The 19,047-nt window shown below is 47.8% G+C and overlaps 1 protein-coding gene across 2 annotated transcripts in view; it reads right to left on the bottom strand.

Annotated features, from left to right (window-relative positions):
• The window catches only part of ZBED4 (zinc finger BED-type containing 4), a 34,350-nt gene that overhangs the window by 13,772 nt on the left and 1,531 nt on the right, over window positions 1-19,047 (bottom strand). Inside the window, exon 1 of one of the 2 annotated variants that reach the window (XM_034643980.1) lies at window positions 18,682-18,961. The exons of the other annotated variant lie outside the window; for it this stretch is intronic. The gene's annotated coding sequence lies outside the window, so the exon portion shown is untranslated. Of the gene's footprint in view, window positions 1-18,681; window positions 18,962-19,047 lie in introns of those variants that run through there. 2 annotated transcript variants of the gene reach the window in all.

Raw genomic sequence — 19,047 nt, 5'->3', positions numbered from 1 at the left:
AATCTTAAAAAAATAAAAAAATGAAAAAATTTTAAAAATTTAAAAAAGGAACTGAATTGAAATTTCTAGAGATGAAAATACAGTATTTGAAATGAAAACTATACTGGATGGGGTTGACAGCAGTTTAAACACAACAAAAGAAAAGATCAATAATTATGAAGACACAGCAACAGAAATAAAACAAGAGGAAGCAACAAAGAAAACAACTGAAAAATTTAAAACTTGTGCTTCAAACAACACCACTGGGTGAAAAGACAAGATGTAGAATGAGAGAAAATATGTGCAAATCCTCTCTGATAAGGGGTTAATATCTAGGATAAACAACTGCTACAACCAAACTACCCAACTCAAAAATGGACAGAGGCCTGGAGTAGACATACAGACGGCCAGAAAGCACATGGGCAAGGCCTGACGTCATTAATCTTACAGAACTGCGAGCCGAAAGTACAAAGAGCGATCACTTCATACCCACCAGGATGGCCAGTGTTAAAAAGTAACAGTAAGAAAGTGAAGAAGTGTTAAGGTGTGCAAACAGTGCAGGTGTGTTCCTAACAGGTGACAAGGCTAGCATTTTACGTGCATCTCTGCCGTCGCAGGTCTGTGTGAAAGACCTGCCTCTGCTCTCGCTAGGCTGGCTCTGCCGTCGCAGGTCTGTGTGAAAGACCTGCCCCTGCTCTCGCTAGGCTGGGCAGTTCCTAACTCTGAGTCCTGAGAACTCTCTGTGTATCTGGAAACAAGCCCTTTACCACATAGGTGACTTGCAAGGGTCTTCCCCCGGTCTCAGGCTTGTCTTTCCCTTAGCAGTGTATTTTAAAAAGCAAAAGCTTTTAATTTTTTTTTTTTTTAAGATTTTATTTTTTGACAGTGATAGAGACAGCCAGCGAGAGAGGGAACACAAGCAGGGGGAGTGGGAGAGGAAGAAGCAGGCTCATAGCAGAGGCGCCTGATGTGGGGCTCGATCCCATAACGCCGGGATCACGCCCTGAGCCGAAGGCAGACGCTTAACCGCTGTGCCACCCAGGCGCCCCATTAATTTTAATGAAGTCCAGTTTACCAATTTGGTTTTTTATGGATTGTGCTTTTGGGGTTATGCTAAGAAATCTCTGCCTAACCCAAGTCACAGAGATTTTCTCCTGTGTTTTCTCTTCTAGAAGTTTTACCGCTTAGACCTGTGGACTATTTATATTGTCTTGTATATGAGTACCTAGGTGCTCGAACACCATTTGCTGAAAAGACTACCCTCTTCAACAAAGGATAAATGCCTTTGTAACTGTTCAAAGTTAGTTGTATGTAGACATACATATATGGCTTCTGTCCGCACCAAGGTTTGTACACAGCATTGACAGCAGCTGTTCACCTAAACAGGGTATAAATGTGTGTACATATTTATTTATCAAACTGTGTACTTTAAACATGCTATTTACTGAGTATCGATTGATTCCAGTGTGGATAATACGAGAAACAAGCGTGTTGATCTCCACCCCCGGGCCCTGGCACGGAGCTCCTGAAACCCTGCTAACCTCCTGGGAGCCTGGAGTGTCTTCTATTGTGATGAGGCAACTCTGGGGGCTCCTGGGTCGGGACTGGTCATCAGAGAGACCAAGCTGGGACCCCAAGCTGGGATTTTCACCCCACTCCCCATTCTCCAGACGGGGGAGCGGGGCTGGGGATTCAGTAAACACCTGATCACGCCGATGTGATAAAACCTCCATAAAAATCCCGAAGGTGTGGGACTCAGGGAAGCTGTAGGTTGGAGAGCTCGTCCACGTGCCGGGAGGGTGACGCACCCCAACCCCACGAGGCAGAAGCTCCTGTGCTTGGGGCCCTCCCAGCACCTACCCTGCACGTCTCTACCCGGCTGTGGATAGATGCAGGATTGAAGCTACAGACCCAGCTTCATCCGTACCCCTCATCACACCCTTCCCTAAGTGGTAAACGGAGGAATGGGAATCTGCCCTCCCCTGAGTTCTGCGACCTGCTCCAGCGGATGAGAAGATTCCAGAAGGGGCTCCTGGGAATCCCATTTGGAGCCACATTGGACGGAGGGCTGTGGGTCACCCAGGGACCTGCCCCACCTGAGTGCTGCGTCTGAAGCAGGGGGCAGTCTCGTGGGACTGAGCCCTTCCCTGTGGGACGTGACATTAAGTCCGGGCAGATGGTGTGAGCACTGAGCTCAATTGGAGGATACCCCGTGGGGGCTGGAGAACTGGTCACGGTGGGGAAAAGCACCCACATATCTGGTGACCAGAAGCGAAGTATTCTGTGACTGGAGAGTAAGAGTAAAGGAGAAACAGGAGAGTTTCCCTAGACACACAATTAAACCTGCTTTTTCTTTTTTTTAAAGGTAGGGATTGTCAGATTGGATAAAAAAGTGAGACTAACACTATCACCCACAAGACACAAACTTTAAACATAAAGACACAAACAGGTTAGAAGCCAAAGGATGGAAAAGGTGTCCCATGCTGATACTAATCAAAAGAAAGCTGCAGTGGCCGCATTCGCGTTAGATGGAGACTGAGAACGGCATGCCGGGGACAACAGGGACACCACGTAAAGTGACAATGGGCCAAGGCACCAGCCATGCACACACCGACAGAGCCAAAGGGAGACGAGATGGGGCCACAATCACAGAGATTTCAACACATCTAACCCAACAAGCAGACAGAACACCGGAGAGCTCACAGAAGCTTTAAAAACACTGTTATCACAGGACCTAACCGACATTCATTGAACTGTTCAGCCAACAAAAATAGAACACATATTATTTACAGATGCACACAAAATGTTCATCAGGATCCATTGTTCTCAGGACAATAAAGTAAACCTCAATGAATGTGAAAGAACCAAAATAAATCAAAGAAAGGTCTCTGACAAGGGAGCTGAACAAGAAATCAACAACAGAATATCTGGAAAAATCCAAAATGTTTTCAAATAAATAACCCTTCTATATTAAGCCAAGGGTCAAAGGAAAAAATCACAAGGAACAGTAAAACATATTTAATCCCAAAGTAAACAGAGAGAAGACAACAATAGAGAAAAGACGTAAGTCACTGAAATCAAACAGTGGTTCTTTGGAAAGATCAGTAAGATCAAAGACAAAATCACCAACACCAGGACTGAAAGAGGGGGTACCACCCTAAATCTCATAGGAAATAAGGATAATACGGAAGTACATAAATAACTTTATGACAGTAAACTCAACAACTTAGATGAAAGAGACAAATTCCTGGAAAGACACACATTATAGAAAGTCAATAAAGAGGTAAGCCAAATATCTATTTAAAAAATTGAACTTGTAGTTAAAAAACCTTCCCAAAAAAGAAACTTCTAGGCCCACCTGGTTGCATTGAATTCTACCAAACGTTAAAGAAAAAGAACCAGTGAAACACAAACTCTTAGACCATTAAATAAAAGAAATACTTTCCAGCTCTTCACGAGGCAGAATCACTGATACCCAAACCAGAAAGACATCACAAGAAGATTCATATCCCTACGATCACAGAAAAACTTCGACAAACTTAGCAAGTTCTTATAAATTTAGCAAATCAAGGGGCACCTGGGTGGCTCAGTCAGTTGAGTGAGTCTTGATTTGGGCTCCGGTTGCGATCTCAGGGTCGGTCGTGATACTGTGATACGGGGAGTCGAGCTCTGTGCTCAGCAGGGAGTCTGCTGGAGATCCTCTCTCCCTCACCTTCTGCCCCTCCCTCCCCACCCTCATGTTCTCCCTCTCTCTAAAATAAACAAATAAATCTTTTTTAAAAAACAAAGTAGAGATAACATACCATAAGTGGGGTGATCACAAGAGTAAAATATTAACAGAATAACGGAGGAAAGCCATGGTCACATTACAAAGAGAAACACATGTAACACAACGCTTCTAGCCCCATTCGTGACGAAAGTGCTTGACAAAGCAGAGAAGACAACTCCCCAGCCTTCCGAGGACGGGTGGGAAGAGCTACGGCCGCCAGCACGGTGCACAGGGATAGACAGAGCTTGTGCCCTGCAGAACGGCGCCCCAGCCACACTCCCGCCAACACTGTACCGGAGCCCAGGCAACAGGCAGATGGAAAGGACAGGGGACACTGCTGTCCTTCACCAATGGCACAGTTATTTGTGTAAGAAAGGTCTTAAGGCTCTACAGAAAGACAGTGGTCGTGCAGCACAGCCCTTCTGTGCTGGCCGCTGTCTCACCCCCCAGTGCTCACTTTCCCGTTCGGGGACCATGCTGTGCTCCGTCCTCTACAGTTGGTAAGGTGGGCCATACTTACTGAGTGTTTACTATGGGCCATCTGTTAAGAGTCAGACCTGTGTTATCTCATTTAAAGCACATGATGGGCCCCTGTGCTTCAGCTGATTAAGCATGCAAGTCTTGGTTTCCGTCGTGATCTCAAGCCCCATGTCAGGCTTAACACTCAGCGTGGAGCCTGCTAAAGTTTCTCCCTCTCCCTCTGCCCTCTCCATGCTTGCTCTCTCTCTCAAATAAATAAGTCTTTTAAATAAATAAATAAACCATGTGACAATCTTTTGAGGACGGTTTACTTTGCCTTTTCTCCACAGAGAGGCTGAGAAACCCATCCCGGGCGCACTGGCATGGGGGTGGCAGGCACAGACAAGAGCGTGGGAAAGAGGTGGCCGGACAGCACAGCAATTCCCAGCATGGACGAACGCCTGCAGACCACAGGCTCGAGAACCCCTACCAAACCCAAGATTTTTATTCAAGAAGTGCTGAAAAGAAGGGATAAAACATAAAAATTACAAGGGACAGAGAACGTGTTTAAACAACACCAGAGTGATAAAATCAGCAAAATCCAGATTATGGGAAATTCTTCAGGACAAACAACCCAGTCTCCTTAACAATTTGTACTTGAATCCTGACCTTAACTAGCAAACTATATATGAACATTTTTTAGACAATGTGGGAAATCTAGATACAGAATATTTGATATGAAAGATTACTGTTTGTTTTAAAGTTATGATAAAGGTATTGTGGATACAATTTTTTTAAAAGATTTTATTTATTTATTTGACAGAGAGAGAGACAGCCAGTGAGAGAGGGAACACAAGCAGGGAGTGGGAGAGGAAGAAGCAGGCTCCCAGTGGAGCAGGGAAGCCCAATGTGGGGCTCGATCCCAGGACCCTGGGATCGCGCCTGGAGCCGAAGGCAGACGCTTAATGACTGAGCCACCCAGGCGCCCCATGTGGATACAATTTTAATTTTTTTTATTTTTTATTTTTTTAGATTTTTATTTATTTGTGTGACAGAGAGACAGCCAGCGAGAGAGGGAACACAAGCAGGGGGAGTGGGAGAGGAAGAAGCAGGCTCCCAGTGGAGGAGCCCGATGTGGGACTCGATCCTGGAACGCCGGGATCACGCCCTGAGCTGAAGGCAGATGCTTAATGACTGCACCACCCAGGCACCCCAGCCATGTGGATACAATTTTTAAAAGAATCTCATCTTTCCAAGATACTTATTGAAATAGGTCCAAGTGAAATGTGATTTCGGGTATTTGCTTCAGAATAACTGAGTGAGGGAGACAAACAGCCCTGAGTCGGTACCCGCTGAAGCTGTGTGAGGAGCGCATTTCCTAATCTCTATCAGAATACTTCCGCAAGAAGTATACTTCCATGAAAAGTATTCTAAGAAAAAGAAATTAGACAGACTGCTGACTTTTTAAGAAAAGCAATGTGACCTAGGAGACAAAGGAATGATACCTTCAAAGTCCTGCGGGAAAATAAAGCCAAACCAGAATAAAATACTCAGTGAAAATATTCCTGCAGAAATTGATATAAAATAAAAACACTGTCAGACAAATCAAACACAGAATGTGTCCCCAGGGGGCTTGGACTGAAGAGAATGCACAAGGGGGTCCTTCAGGCAGAAATAACACAACTCCCCAGGGAAGTTCAGTAATGCAGAGAGGACAGCAGCCACAAGAGAACAGTAATGGTTGGGGTGCAGAGCAAGGTGCTTGGTCCGCCCATTGCACCTGGGGGCCTGTGCTTTCGGGTCCATTCAGTGGAATTAACTAAAACCATCAACACACGAGCAAACCTACATGTGTGTGCACGGTGAATAAAAACCAGAGTTCACACTGATACCTCCAATCTCAACCCAACATCCCAGGATCATTCTAGCCTCCCTTTTCTCTGTATCTGTAACTTCTCTCTCCAACAGTGTGAAATCTGGCTCCCACTCTCCTGAAATGGTATACTCATTTGCTCAATCCTACAATATCCAGAAAGTTTCAGAACACTAACCCATACCACCAAGGATAAACAAGCTTTCAAAGTAAAGACAGTAGTTTATAAAAGCTTGTCTCTGGGCTTGCAGGTTTAGCACTGTGTCTAAGAGTCTCTTGGGTCAGTCTTCTCCCTTAAATGTAGCTGTTTTATTCATCTGAAATACAGTCAGGTCCACTTGTTTCTGATAACACAGCACAGAACTGGAAGAGCAAAACCACGGTCTCCAGGAGGATACCAACACCAACGTAAAACCAACAAGGAATTTCCTCGACTCCAAAATATAAGCACAGAGAACGAGCCAAAAATATACAGAAGGCCCGTGCGGTATTAGATCTGTCCGGGAAAAAGCAGCCCTGGGCGTGTGGTACACTGAAACCCCGAAACAACCCAGAGGTGTTCGCTGGAGCCCCGAAGCTGTGCTGCTCGAGTCAGGGGTGTTTCCTGCACTGCACTGCAGTGCTTACGGGTCCACGGGAAGGTCCAAAGACACTGGAGCAGAGCAACCAGCCAAAAACTTCCTTCCAGGGCAAGGACGTGCATGAAAGAAACTGTGGGAACAGACTACATCGAGCAGCTTGGGGATCAAAGGAGTGAAGAGAGGACAGGGTTGAGAAGGGGCCTCAGAAAGCCAGCCACTACTCCAGAACGTCAGGATGAGGACCTCCGGAATCCACAGCTCCGTAAGAGCCAGGAGAGCGCTGCCAAGTTGTCCGTGTCTGAGTGGCCAGAGTTCTGGGGATTAACGAAAGGCTCACAACAATCTGAGGAGGGCTTACTCAGAAAACGACTGGGCCTCTGTCAGAACAGCGACTTGTGACATTTGAACGGCCATCCTTCTTCCCCACGGGAGCCGTGACAACCAGCAGCCCCACAGAAAGTCCCACGCGACAGCCCTGCCACTATTTGACCCTTGTCACAGGTTCCTGGAAAAGCCCCATTCACAGGGCATGGCTGTGATGCGACCTGACTCAGAGCTTGCTTTGTGAGAAAAACCCTCTCCCCAGGGAGTTTGCTAAAAACTTGCAGCTGTTTGTTTTCAACACCACAGCTACTGAAGCTGCAATACCAGTCGGGGCAAAGAGCCTGGCCCGAGCCTTACAGGGGAGATCAGGGCAACAAGATGTCTGTGGGGAGCTCTGAAAAGCTCTGACAAGTTCCTGGGGGTGCAGAAGGACATGCATGCACACAACTGTGCACACACCCAGGCAAGACCTGGACAGACACCCCAATCGCTCCCCTCTGGCCGCCCCTGAAGTGCGGTGCAAGCAGAGGGTGACGGCGAGGGCGAAGTGCTCAAGGACACAGGGTGATGGTGAGGGCAAAGTGCTCAAGGGCACAGGGTGATGGCGAGGACAAAGTGCTCAAGGGCACAGGGTGACGGCAGGGACAAAGTGCTCAAGGGCACAGGGTGACGGCAGGGGCAAAGTGCTCAAGGGCACAGGGTGACGGCGAGGGCAAAGTGCTCAAGGGCACAGGGTGACGGCGAGGGCAAAGTGCTCAAGGGCACACACATGTGCACACACAGCCTCCAGCAGAGATGGCAGACACACCAGGTCAAGGCATTTAAGGAAATCTCTGACCAATCCTTAACTGACCACTAAGCTACCCAGGGAGAGACTTCAGTGGCCAAACACTACAAGGAACACCACAAGAGAAACAGCCTAAAACAAAACAAGACGCCAGCAGTAACAACAAACATGAGAGCGAGGAGGATCCAATGCCCAGGTCTCAACAAAACCAACGTATTACAAAACTTGCAAAAAGCAGGAAAGTATGGCCCACATATGGAGAAAAAACAGTCCAAAGAAACTGTCCCTGAGAGGGCCCCAACGTTGGACTTACTAGACAGACTTTACATGAGGCGTCAGAAATGTGTTGACTGAATTAAAGCAAACAGTGCATAAAGACAACATATAAAACAATGAATAACAGTCTCACCAAATAAACATCAATACAGACAGAAAAATCATAAAAGAGAACCAAGCAGAAATCACTCAGTGAAATGCAGAAGTACAAGGGAACATTCCCTAGATGGGTTCAGAATCGGGCAGATGAACCAGCAAACCTGAAAACGGGTCAGCTGGAACAGCCAGAGGGGAAGCCAGCTGAGCGGCAGAAGACCACCCACCACCCTGCCCAACGGCTGCACCGACACCCCCCCCTCCCCTCACCTGCGCACAAGGCACCACGGGAGAGGCCAGGAAACAAGCTTTACTACATTTAAAAGGGCTGAGACTATACAAATATGTCCTTCACCTGCAATGCAGTTAACTTATTAAACAGTAACAGAAAAGAATTTGAGAAATCAATAAATATTTGGAAATAAAAGTACATTTCTAAATAATCCATGTGTCAGAAAGAAATTACAAGGGAAATTAGAAAGTATTTTCATCTGTGGGGCACCTGGGTGGCTCAATCAGTGAAGCGTCTGCCTTCAGCTCAGGTCATGGTCCCGGGGCCCTGGGATCGAGCCCCACAGCAGGGAGCCTGCTTCTCCCTCTGCCTCTGCCGCCTCCCCACCTGTGCTCTCTTCCTCTCTCTCTGTCAAATAAATAAAATCTTAAGAACAACATATTATCATCCAAATGAAAGTAACATAACACACCAAAATTTGTAAGATGCTGAGTGCTCAGACAGAAATGTACATCTTTCAACCCTTGTATTAGAAAAGGAGAACTTGAATCAATGGCTGGCTCTCTGTCAAATAAATAAATCTTAAAAAAAAAAAAAAAAGAACATACATGCTGGCTCTGTCCACTGCACAAACCCAGAAACAACCACCAACCCAAGAGCCATGAGTGTCCCTAACGTGCAGACTGGATCTGAAATATCATTTCCCATCAACAACGACCAAGGCTTCTTGACAGATTGGCTTATCCCAGGTCTGGGGCAGGAAGAATTCACAAGCCTGGAGCATCTTGGCACACCAGAGAGCAGGAACCTGTGAGAATGAGCTAGAAGTGTGCCACAAGTGTCTGGAAGCTTATAAAGGCTGCTGCTACTCAAACGCGAGACAATCTCAACACAAGTAAGGACCATGAACAAGCCATTAAAATTCATCCAATATGCTTAAGTCTGAGTTCATAACACTAAAATAAAATCCTCAGTGGGTCACCTTTGGAGGATGATAGAAAACTGATTCATTATTTTGAAAACATGAAGAGAAGAACCGAGCATTTATCCTGGGTGTCCTATATGAAGCGTAGAGCTAGGTAACCAAATCATAACGATAGGCTCCTCTCACTAGAAGTCCAGCTCATAAACAGAGAAGCAGTAACTCTGCCAGAACATTGCACTTTATGACCTGTTATGAATTAATGCACGTACGTCTGTGCATCGTTGGCTTGGCCAACATCAAAAGAGACACACCAGGGGCACCTGGGCGTCTCCGTTGGTTAAGCATCCTATTCTCGATCTCAGCTCAGGTCTTGATCTCAAGGGTTGTGACTTCAAGCCCCGTATTGGGCTCCGCGCTGGGCATGGAGCCTACTTCTAAAAAAGAGAGAGACACACCACGCGTTAGGTGCCTCCTCAGGGAGCAACACGACATCCCTGTGAAGGAGTCCTGCCAGAGGCTGAAAACCGGAATGTGATCAAACCTCTATATCCAAGTACCCATTTACAGGAAACCAAGGATAGATCACACTACACGGGAGCACCGCCATCCACAAAATCTAGACTGTGAGAAACACAAGCCCAACCACAAAAAACTTCCATGGGAGCAGGGAGGTGAGCTAGTGTCTTCTGAATAAACAGGCAAAACTACTATTTCGAGGTACGCAACTCAGCCATCAAATATGAAGAAAAGGAAGGAACTGCCAAAATGGTGAGGTCAGCAGTTACTTCTGTCAGGAGGAGGGAGGGAGGGACACAGGACAGGGACAGGATACAAGGGAGGATTCTGGGGCCGGCCAAAGTTTCTTTCTTGACCCAAGCTATGGTCACAAAAACGTCTACCTTATAATAACCCCTCAAGCTGTACACTTACTTCACCCAGGTTCTGTGTCTGTGCTAGACTTCAAAATTAAAAAGTTTAAAAACAAAACAAAACAAAACAGGGGCACCTGTGTGGCTCAGTCAGTGACGTGTCTGCCTTCAGCTCAGGTCATACCAGGGTCCTGGGATCGAGCCCCGCATCGGGCTCCCTGCTCAGCGGGGAGCCTGCTTCTCCTTCTCCCGCTCCCCCTGCTTGTGCTCTCTCTCACTCTCTCTGTTAAATAAATATAATCTTAAACAAACAAACAAAAACCACCTTATGAAACTACACTGAGGGTATCGTGGTGTTGGGTCCAGGGGCCAACAGACCGACGCAGACTGGAGCGTCCAGGAACAGACCCACCCACCATGTCTGCACACACCTGGTTTCTTAAGCCAGAGATGTTGCGGAGCAGTGAGGAAGGAGCATCTGTTAAGTAAATGGTGCCAGGACAATGAGATCGCTCTGTGGAAAAAACACACTTGACTGCTAGTTCACACCATCCCCCAAATCACACTACATGGACGGTCACACTAAAAGCAGAACAACGAAGTAGAGGGGAAATAGCCTTTTAACCTTGATTTAGAGCAAAACAGAACTATCGAGGGAAGATGGACAATCAGGCCACATGAAAATTAGGAAGTTAAAAGTCAACAAAATACAAATTAAAGCAACAGCAATGTATACCTTGTAAAATGGCTACACACACACACACACACACACTCTCTGTCTCTCTCTGACCGGATAATGCCAGATGCTGGTGATGGTCTGCAACGGACAAGTACGACCACACTGGAACACGCTTGCTAGCACCTGGTAAAATGGGTGTCATCCATGACCACTCACAGGGTCACACCAACAAGATGTGTGTAGACGCGCAGCAAAGGACAAGTCCAAAGATGTTCATGGCAGTATTCGTAATGGTCCAGAGCTGGCTACTGACGGCAGACACACGCTATGATACATCCAAGCAGTGTAACGCAGATGAAGCAACCACCACCGTACCCCCGTACCCAGCAACTACACCAGTGAGCAGGAACTGGATACCAAAGAACACAGGCCGTGGGATCCCCCGGATGTGAAGGACAAAAATTATTAACTTTAGGGCTGGAGGGATGGGGGCACAGGGGCAATTTTCCATCTCTTGACTGGTGACGATTCACTAAGATAAGCACTTCTCTGCATGTAGTAACGCTGCACATCAAAAGGTGTTGGGCACCTGGGCGGCTCAGTGGGTTGGGGGGCCCACTCCAGACTTCGGCTCAGGTCATGATCTCAGGGTCATGTGACTGAGCCCTGCGTCGGGTTCCACGCTGGGTGTGGAGTCTGCTTGTCCTTCTCCCTCTGCCCCTCACCCCACTCACGTGCATACTCTCTCTCTCTCAAATAAATAAATGAATATATATGTAAAGAAAGAAAATCTCTTTTTAAAAAAATAAATAAAAATAAAAGAGTTAAAAGCTGGAAATCATCTACGCATCTCTCAGCAGCGGCCATGTGAGTGCCCCCACGATGCATCTGTCCCACCTGAGCAGGAGGGAGTGCCCCCACGGCGGCCCTCCTGGCAGATGAGAGGTCAGCCTGGACTGCCCTGGGTGTGAGCGTGCATCCACACACATACGTGTCTGGAAGGGTGTGTAAAACTTCACTCCAATAATCATGAAAGGCTTACACTTTCTATTCTATGTATTTCTCTATTGCTCGACTAATTTTGCTCATGTTATTTCATAATCATGATTAGCAAAAATACTGTCATTTAACGCAGCAGTTTACTACTAAAGAAAATCATGTTTTCCCACTATTTCAGCACAAATTAAAGGAAAAAAAGAAGCATGTTATCTTTAGTTTTCAAACCACAAAAGGATTATGTTGCTGTGGCAGTTTTGATAATTTTTCATATGTGTAAAGAATAATTTGGTTTTTGCCACCTACCCCAAAACTCAGGAAGGGATTTATCTGGATGGCATCTGGAAGCATACTATACCATGGCTCTGACTATTCTCCAGCAAACAGAAATAGGGTAATCAAGGACAATGCGTAACACAGAATCCTTCCAGAACAATCACTGTCACTGCTACTCACAGCCTGGGTCCCCCAGGACAGGAGGCGGCCCCAGCTCTCTGCAGCCCAAGGGCTACCTGGATGCCGGGCACTACGGCGATGAAGGAAATAACGTCATACTCTGACACTGAGCGCAGCAATCCCAAATTGTGATGAGAGCCAAGAGACGGAAGGGAGAGGAGGAGAGACAGAAAGAAGGCACCCAAAACCAAAGTCTCTTGAATTTATTTACTTTTCATTTCAAACACAAAACTACTAAAAGTAAAAGGTAGCTAATCATAGGTTCCTTTCTGTAGGCTAGAGAAAGTAAAATGCATGGAAATGTTCTGACTTGGAGAATCTACTGTTATTTTTTATTGAAAGGATGAAAGAAACCGCCTTCCGACTACTCCGACGCGGAGGGTAGGAGCAGAGACGGTGCTCAGAGGCACAGCGGCCCGGCTCCTGCCCTAGCCGCTCACACTCGGTGACAACACAGCCATCTACTTCACAATGTCAAACCCTTCGGCTACCAAGCATTTCCGATGTAGTAAAGAATACTTTCCCTTTTCACATCCAAGTTAAAGCATATTAAAGAAACACTACTCCAAGAATTAGATCTCACTGGGTCAGACTGGCAAAGACCCAGAGCTGGGAAACATTCTCCGTCCGCGAGGCTGTAAGAAGCACTCATGGGACGACATGCGCGGTGGGGGGCGGTGGGGCACACGACACACGTGGAAACACCTCCTACGATCATATCCCTGGACCCAGCAATCCCACAACTAGGACCAGACCCCCAAGACAGAGCTCATCAAGTACAAAACAACATGTGCCCCAGTCATCACCGTCGCACTCCCCAGGTCGAACTGGAAAACCACTCCACGCCCATCAGGAAGGGCCGCTACAGTCACAGACATGGTGAATAAAGAAGGGAGACACACACAGTGTGAACAGTACTTGCTACCTTTTATGACAGACGAGAGAGGAAACCAAGATTTTTGCAGGAAAACCAGAAACAAAAACAGTTGCTTGCCTATAAAGAGTGGAGGAAACAGGGATGTGAAATTTCTGATCATATCTTTCATATGATTTTGACTTTTGAGCCACGTAACGATTTTGAACATAAAAATAAAATTTAAAAATTCCAAATCTGAAACAAAAAAACCTACCTGTATATCAAATGGACAACACAACCACAGACAAAAGAACATTCATCAAGAGGCTTGTTTTCAAACACAGCACTTAATCCTCAACATAATATGTACCAAGAACAAAAGGAACTTAAAAACAAAACACCCAAGGGGCACTGGGGTGGCTCAGTTGGTCGAGCGTGCAACTCCTGATCTCAGGGTCATGAGTTCGAGCCCCTTGGTGGGTACAGAGACTACTTAAAAATAAAACCTTAAAGACAAACAGACAAATACCAAAACACCTTAAACTCTGCTAAGGAGTCCCATTAGTAGTAGTAACACAATATACTAATTTTACACCCTATTTTATGTATACCTGAGCATAAAATAAGTAATTATGCCAATGACATTAAGAATCGAGATTTTCAGGATAAGGATAAATTTTAAAAATCAAATTAAGTAGGGGTGCCTGGGTGGCACAGCGGTTAAGCATCTGCCTTCGGCTCAGGGCGTGATCTCGGCGTTATGGGATCGAGCCCCACATCAGGCTCTTCAGCTACGAGCCTGCTTCTTCCTCTCCCACTCCCCCTGCTTGTGTTCCCTCTCTCGCTGGCTGTCTCTATCTCTGTTGAATAAATAAAAAGAATCTTTAAAAAAAAAAATCAAATTAAGTAAAACCGTATAATTTCGTATCGAAAATATCAGTATGAACTCACCGTGTTTTAAAAAAACATTTCCTAGTTCTGTCCCTCAGATAGGTGCTTACAGTCGTGACAATACGCAAACACAGTGCACACACCAACACTTTTCTACACGGAAAGGGACCGCAGCACTTTGGCGCAATCTCTGCTGGCAGGTCGGGAAGGGAGGGCTAGGGGCCAGGAGTGCTCTCAGAACGATGCTGACGCCGCGGGAGGACCAGGAGCCGGCGCGGCGGGGCGCCTAGCTGCTCCACTACAGCCGTGTGAACATCCAAACACAAACAGCAGATTTGAATAGACCCTAATACAATGAATAAATAAAAATCCATTACTCTGCACTGATATTCAAGACAGAAAAAGGAAAAACAGAAGCATTTACCACAGTGAAGCTAAATGTCATGAGCCCTGCTCCCCTGATGAGTGGTGACAAAGGGGGAGGGTCCAGCATTTGTCCTTTCGTCTCAGGACACCCAGATGAGGGGACGCAGATAAAATAAAGAACACGGGGAAGCTGGCATCAGTACCAGCAGGACAGCCCCCAGAATGGTGCGGCAGGAAGCACACAGCATCACCTTCGTGAAAACGTGCCTGACTCCAACTGAGCCTCTTACCACCAGATCACAGCACACGGGGGAGCAGGGGAAGCAGAGGGACAAGTAAAACGACACAGCACAAAACGGATCCGGAGCACTGGGCACACGCAGCACAACTTGTCTAGTCTCTTCAAAACGTCAATGTCACGGAAAACAACCAGGGTGGGTGACGTTTTCTCCCCGAAGAACTAGAGACATAACGGCCAACAATGACCTAGACTCGATTCTGGTTTGGAGAAATCAGCCACCAAAGATGACTCGGGGCAAGTGGGGGGATGGAGGCAGGGACTGGCCCGGGGGGATGCAAAGAGATTACTGTCCCCTGTCCTAGACGTGGTTTCAGTGATGGTGTGTGGGTCCAATAAGAAGAGTCCCTTTCTGCCTCTTTGGAGAAAGGGACATTTAGGGGTGACATGCTGGGATAGCTGCAATTTCCTTTGGAAAAGTTTGGCAAGCACCAGCTGGGCAGAAGGTAGCAGTCACGGCGACACTCTCACAAGCGTTCTCTGTTAAGTCGGAAACATCATGATAGAACCTTCAAAACACTGAAGCACAGCTGCATCCAACTCAGGGTTCACACCCTCTCGATCAATCAATGAGCCACAGCGATACCCCTGCCTGGTTCACGTTTGGAGACAACAGTCTTCCCACCAAGGTCATAAATTCAGATCTGGTCTATGTCTGAGAGTACCTTTCACATATTCTGAGCGTGTGTCACCATAGCTAACACATTCTAGGGGTGGCAAGAGCATCAAGTGCCTCAAAGTCACTGTGCTCACACAAAGAAAAACTATAATCCAGTACCAGCTATGCAGAGATGGGGGGCAGAGCCAAGAGCCAGGGACAGCTGCTAAGGGTTAAACTTCAGAAACCCAGAACCAGAGCCCCTTCCATGAGATGTGGTCAGAAATCGTGATAAGGCTACCTTGGAAACAAAGCACATTCCAAAGCAAGCAAACAGACCATGTTAAGGTCAGCTGGTCCCTGTTCTGTCCCTGAAATGTTCTGGGTCACAGACCAGGGCTATTTGGGTGGTTCTGTTCACTCGTTTTTTGTGTCCCCTATACCCAACACCAGCACCCTTGCTGCCTACCTTTTTCCACGGGGACCAGGGCAGTCCTATGAGGGATAGGTCTCAAATTGCTGTTGTGGCTGGAAGCTACCACGAGTTTTTAAAGCGTCCTTTTACTTACAGGACATGGAATATGGCCTCTGCAACAGAGTCACCAGAGCTCTCCCGAAGAGCTCACTGCTCCTGACGCTGCTCCCTCGCGAGACAAGCAAGCGAGCAGACCGTAAGGTGAGAATCAGTTAGCAGTGGCCTTGGATGAAAACTCAGCCTCTCATGGTCACATCTGTGGAGGCGGTGAAGCAGGACACAGCAGGTGCAGGGCCACACAGCCAAGGGCCAGGTCCTCCCCATCCAGATCAAGGAGCCATCGCATAGAGAGCACAGCGGTGGGCCAGCAGGGGACAGCCCACCCCACCCCAGCCCCAGGCCACTATCAGCGGTGAGTTCTGGGGAAGGGCTGGGGCACAGCTGCTGGGGGGCCTTCACAGAGCAGGTGCCTATCAGGAGCAAAGGCTGCTGCGGACCCGAAGGGTACCCATGGGACTCGGGCTCAAGCAGAGGGGCCAGCCTCTCCACCACACTGATGCTTCTTCCTTGGAGCCTCCATCTGTGGCTCCAGACCCTTCACGCTTGGACTCCCTCTGAGAAGAGGTCTTCCTGAAACATACTTCTCAAACAGAAACTGCCCATCACCTGTGCCCACACCTGCCTGTACTTTTCCTAGAAGCACTCACTGGGCCTTTTTCTCTGGTTTAAGTCTATCCCCAGCATCATTGCTTAGGTTGCCTGAGGGCAAGGCCTTCTTTTCAAAACCACTGCTGTCCACTGCCCCCAGCAGGTAGAACCGTGCTAGGTACAGAGCAAGAGGCCAGAATCCTCACAGAGTCAAGCACCTGTGTGTCTCCCAGGACCCTCTGCCTCAAAATTGGAAGCATGAGAAGGAAAGGCCTTATTTTTCTCCTAGCAGTGCTTTCCAGAATTTGAACCACCAAAAGCACATTATCAAATAATTAACAAGGAAGTGATCTGAGCCATTTCAAAATGAAGAAACATCTGGGTGCTGGAAAGTGGGGTGAGGAAGAAGGGCAGGAAGACAGGGATGTAAAGAGGGCGAGCCCATGGGAGGGGCATGGACCGGAGATCTGTGGAGTCCCGATACTGCAGCGGCTACAGGAGGGCCAGGGCCAGAGGCACATCGTGACTCTTTATGCAGCTAAACTCACTAAAACACAGAACGTAAATAAGAACAGATTCCTACAGCTCATGTTCTCAAGCCCTGAGATTTAAATAGTGCCTTAAAAACCAAAGAGTAATCAGAAGAACGAGAGTCGCAGACTGGAAACTGTGTTTTGTGCAGAGAAGCTCAGAAGGAAACAGAATGCTGGCGAGGGAGAGCCATCCGCGGCTCTGGCGCCATGTCCGTGCCGTGCCCAGCATCACTCACCCGCTTCCCTCCCCTCACAAGGCAATCATCCTGGCAAAGAGGGAAATCAGACCAGAGTTCACAAACCGAAGGAGCTGAGGCCAGGCAAAGAAAAGCTGCAAACGCAAAGCGAAGACAAGGCATGCACTGCCCATGATCCCCGTTCGGCCTGCTGCAACAGCTCCACCTCCCAGGTGTGCTCGCTGTCCAAACGCCGTGCTGGACAGGGCCTGAAACGCACATGCACACGGTTCCTCCACTCAGCGAGTACCGCTCGTCAGCTCCACGGCACAGACACAGGATTCAATCAACTGCCCTCATAATGTACTTTAAATCTTTCTCCAGGGTGTTAGGACATTCTTTCTGCAGCGTGAGTTACTTACAAACCTCCTTGTTTGCACACAGTGACATTAAAGGACAGCAGAGTCTTCATGGCCAAAATATCAGAAATAACCAGAACAGTGTGTGCGGGAAGGGGAGGCTGTCAGGTAGTCACCTGTCAGGTACACGGAGTCCCAGCTTTCTTCCAACATAGGGGATTAACCACGTCCTCTGAAACGTTGTGGATTCACAGAATATGTCTTACCTCGTGCTAGATGTAGTACTGAGAAAATGCAGAGCATGACAGGGAGATAGGACCTGCGTTAGGGTTTTGGGAGGTGTGTGTCCCTGCACCAACATCCCGCAGGAAGCCCTCAGAGTACAGTCCAACTCCTGTGTGCGCTTTCCTCTCAAAAGGTAGCTTTGTTTAGTGACCAACTGAAATTTGGCTTATTCATAGTACTTTTTTTAAAGACTCCAACTAAATCCTTTCAAGTCTCCTAATTTTATCACCATAATATAGACAAAACAAATATTAATATTTCTATACAAAAAATTACAAAGGATACCCTTGCTTTAACAAACCCTTCTCATTAAAGTCTGAAGTGAATTTTTTAAAAACACTTATTTATTTATTTATTTGACACAGAGAGAGAGACAGAAAGCATGCACATGAGGGGCGGGGGGAGCGGGGGGAGCGGGGGGAGCGGGAGAGGCAGAGGGACAAGCAGGCTCCTCGCAGGGCAGAGAGCCCCATGCGGGACTCCATCCCAGGACCCTGGGATCATGGCCTGAGCCGAAGGCAGGCGTTTAACCATCTGAGCCACCCAGGTAACCCTGAAGTGAATTTCTAAAAAACTATGCACTTGATCTAGTTAGAGTTAACTTCAAAACAAATAACTTCCCTTTTTTTCTTTACAAAGAGAATACCAGCAGATGCTTCTCCTGATAGCCCAGCCTGGCAGAGACTTGCTTCCAGAGAGGTGCACGTGTGCACCGGGGGTCACCCCACAGCCGCAGCAAGCACAGGGGCCGCAGGAGGCCCGGACGCCCTCCAGCAATGGGGGTGCGGCTCACAGAAAAAGGGCGAACGAAAGAAGACACACAGATGACCGAGTTTGGGTCTAGAAAAACTACGGCTGAAAAGCATGTGCAGTTACACTTCGCAACCTGACTCACATCTTATCCACGAAATCTGAACAGCGGCACCCGGACACAGAGACGACTAACGAGCCTCACAAGCATGTGCTTCCTGAGACATTTAACCGACGCCGCCGGCTCGCTCTTCCTGGAACTACCACTCAACACCAAACACACTAGAAGACAACCCGAAAGGCAATTTCTAAGGCAGCTCGCAGGAGCGGCGGCGGACAAAGTGCTCGGGAGACACTCGAGGAGCCCCAGCACCTAACCCCCGGCCCCCCAGCGCCCCGGCCCGCGGCGGCGAGGGGCGGCCGGCCGCACAACATTCTACCACTCGAGGTGTTTTGTCAACAGAATGCTGCCGTCCGGAAAACGCTCCTCGGGCGCGACCTGCCCGGCCCC

Source organism: Ailuropoda melanoleuca, chromosome 15, assembly GCF_002007445.2.
Source record: "Ailuropoda melanoleuca isolate Jingjing chromosome 15, ASM200744v2, whole genome shotgun sequence".
Lineage (NCBI taxonomy): Eukaryota > Metazoa > Chordata > Mammalia > Carnivora > Ursidae > Ailuropoda > Ailuropoda melanoleuca.
The sequence above is the reverse complement of the archived record's forward strand: the minus strand, read 5'-3'. Positions and strand labels throughout refer to the sequence as shown.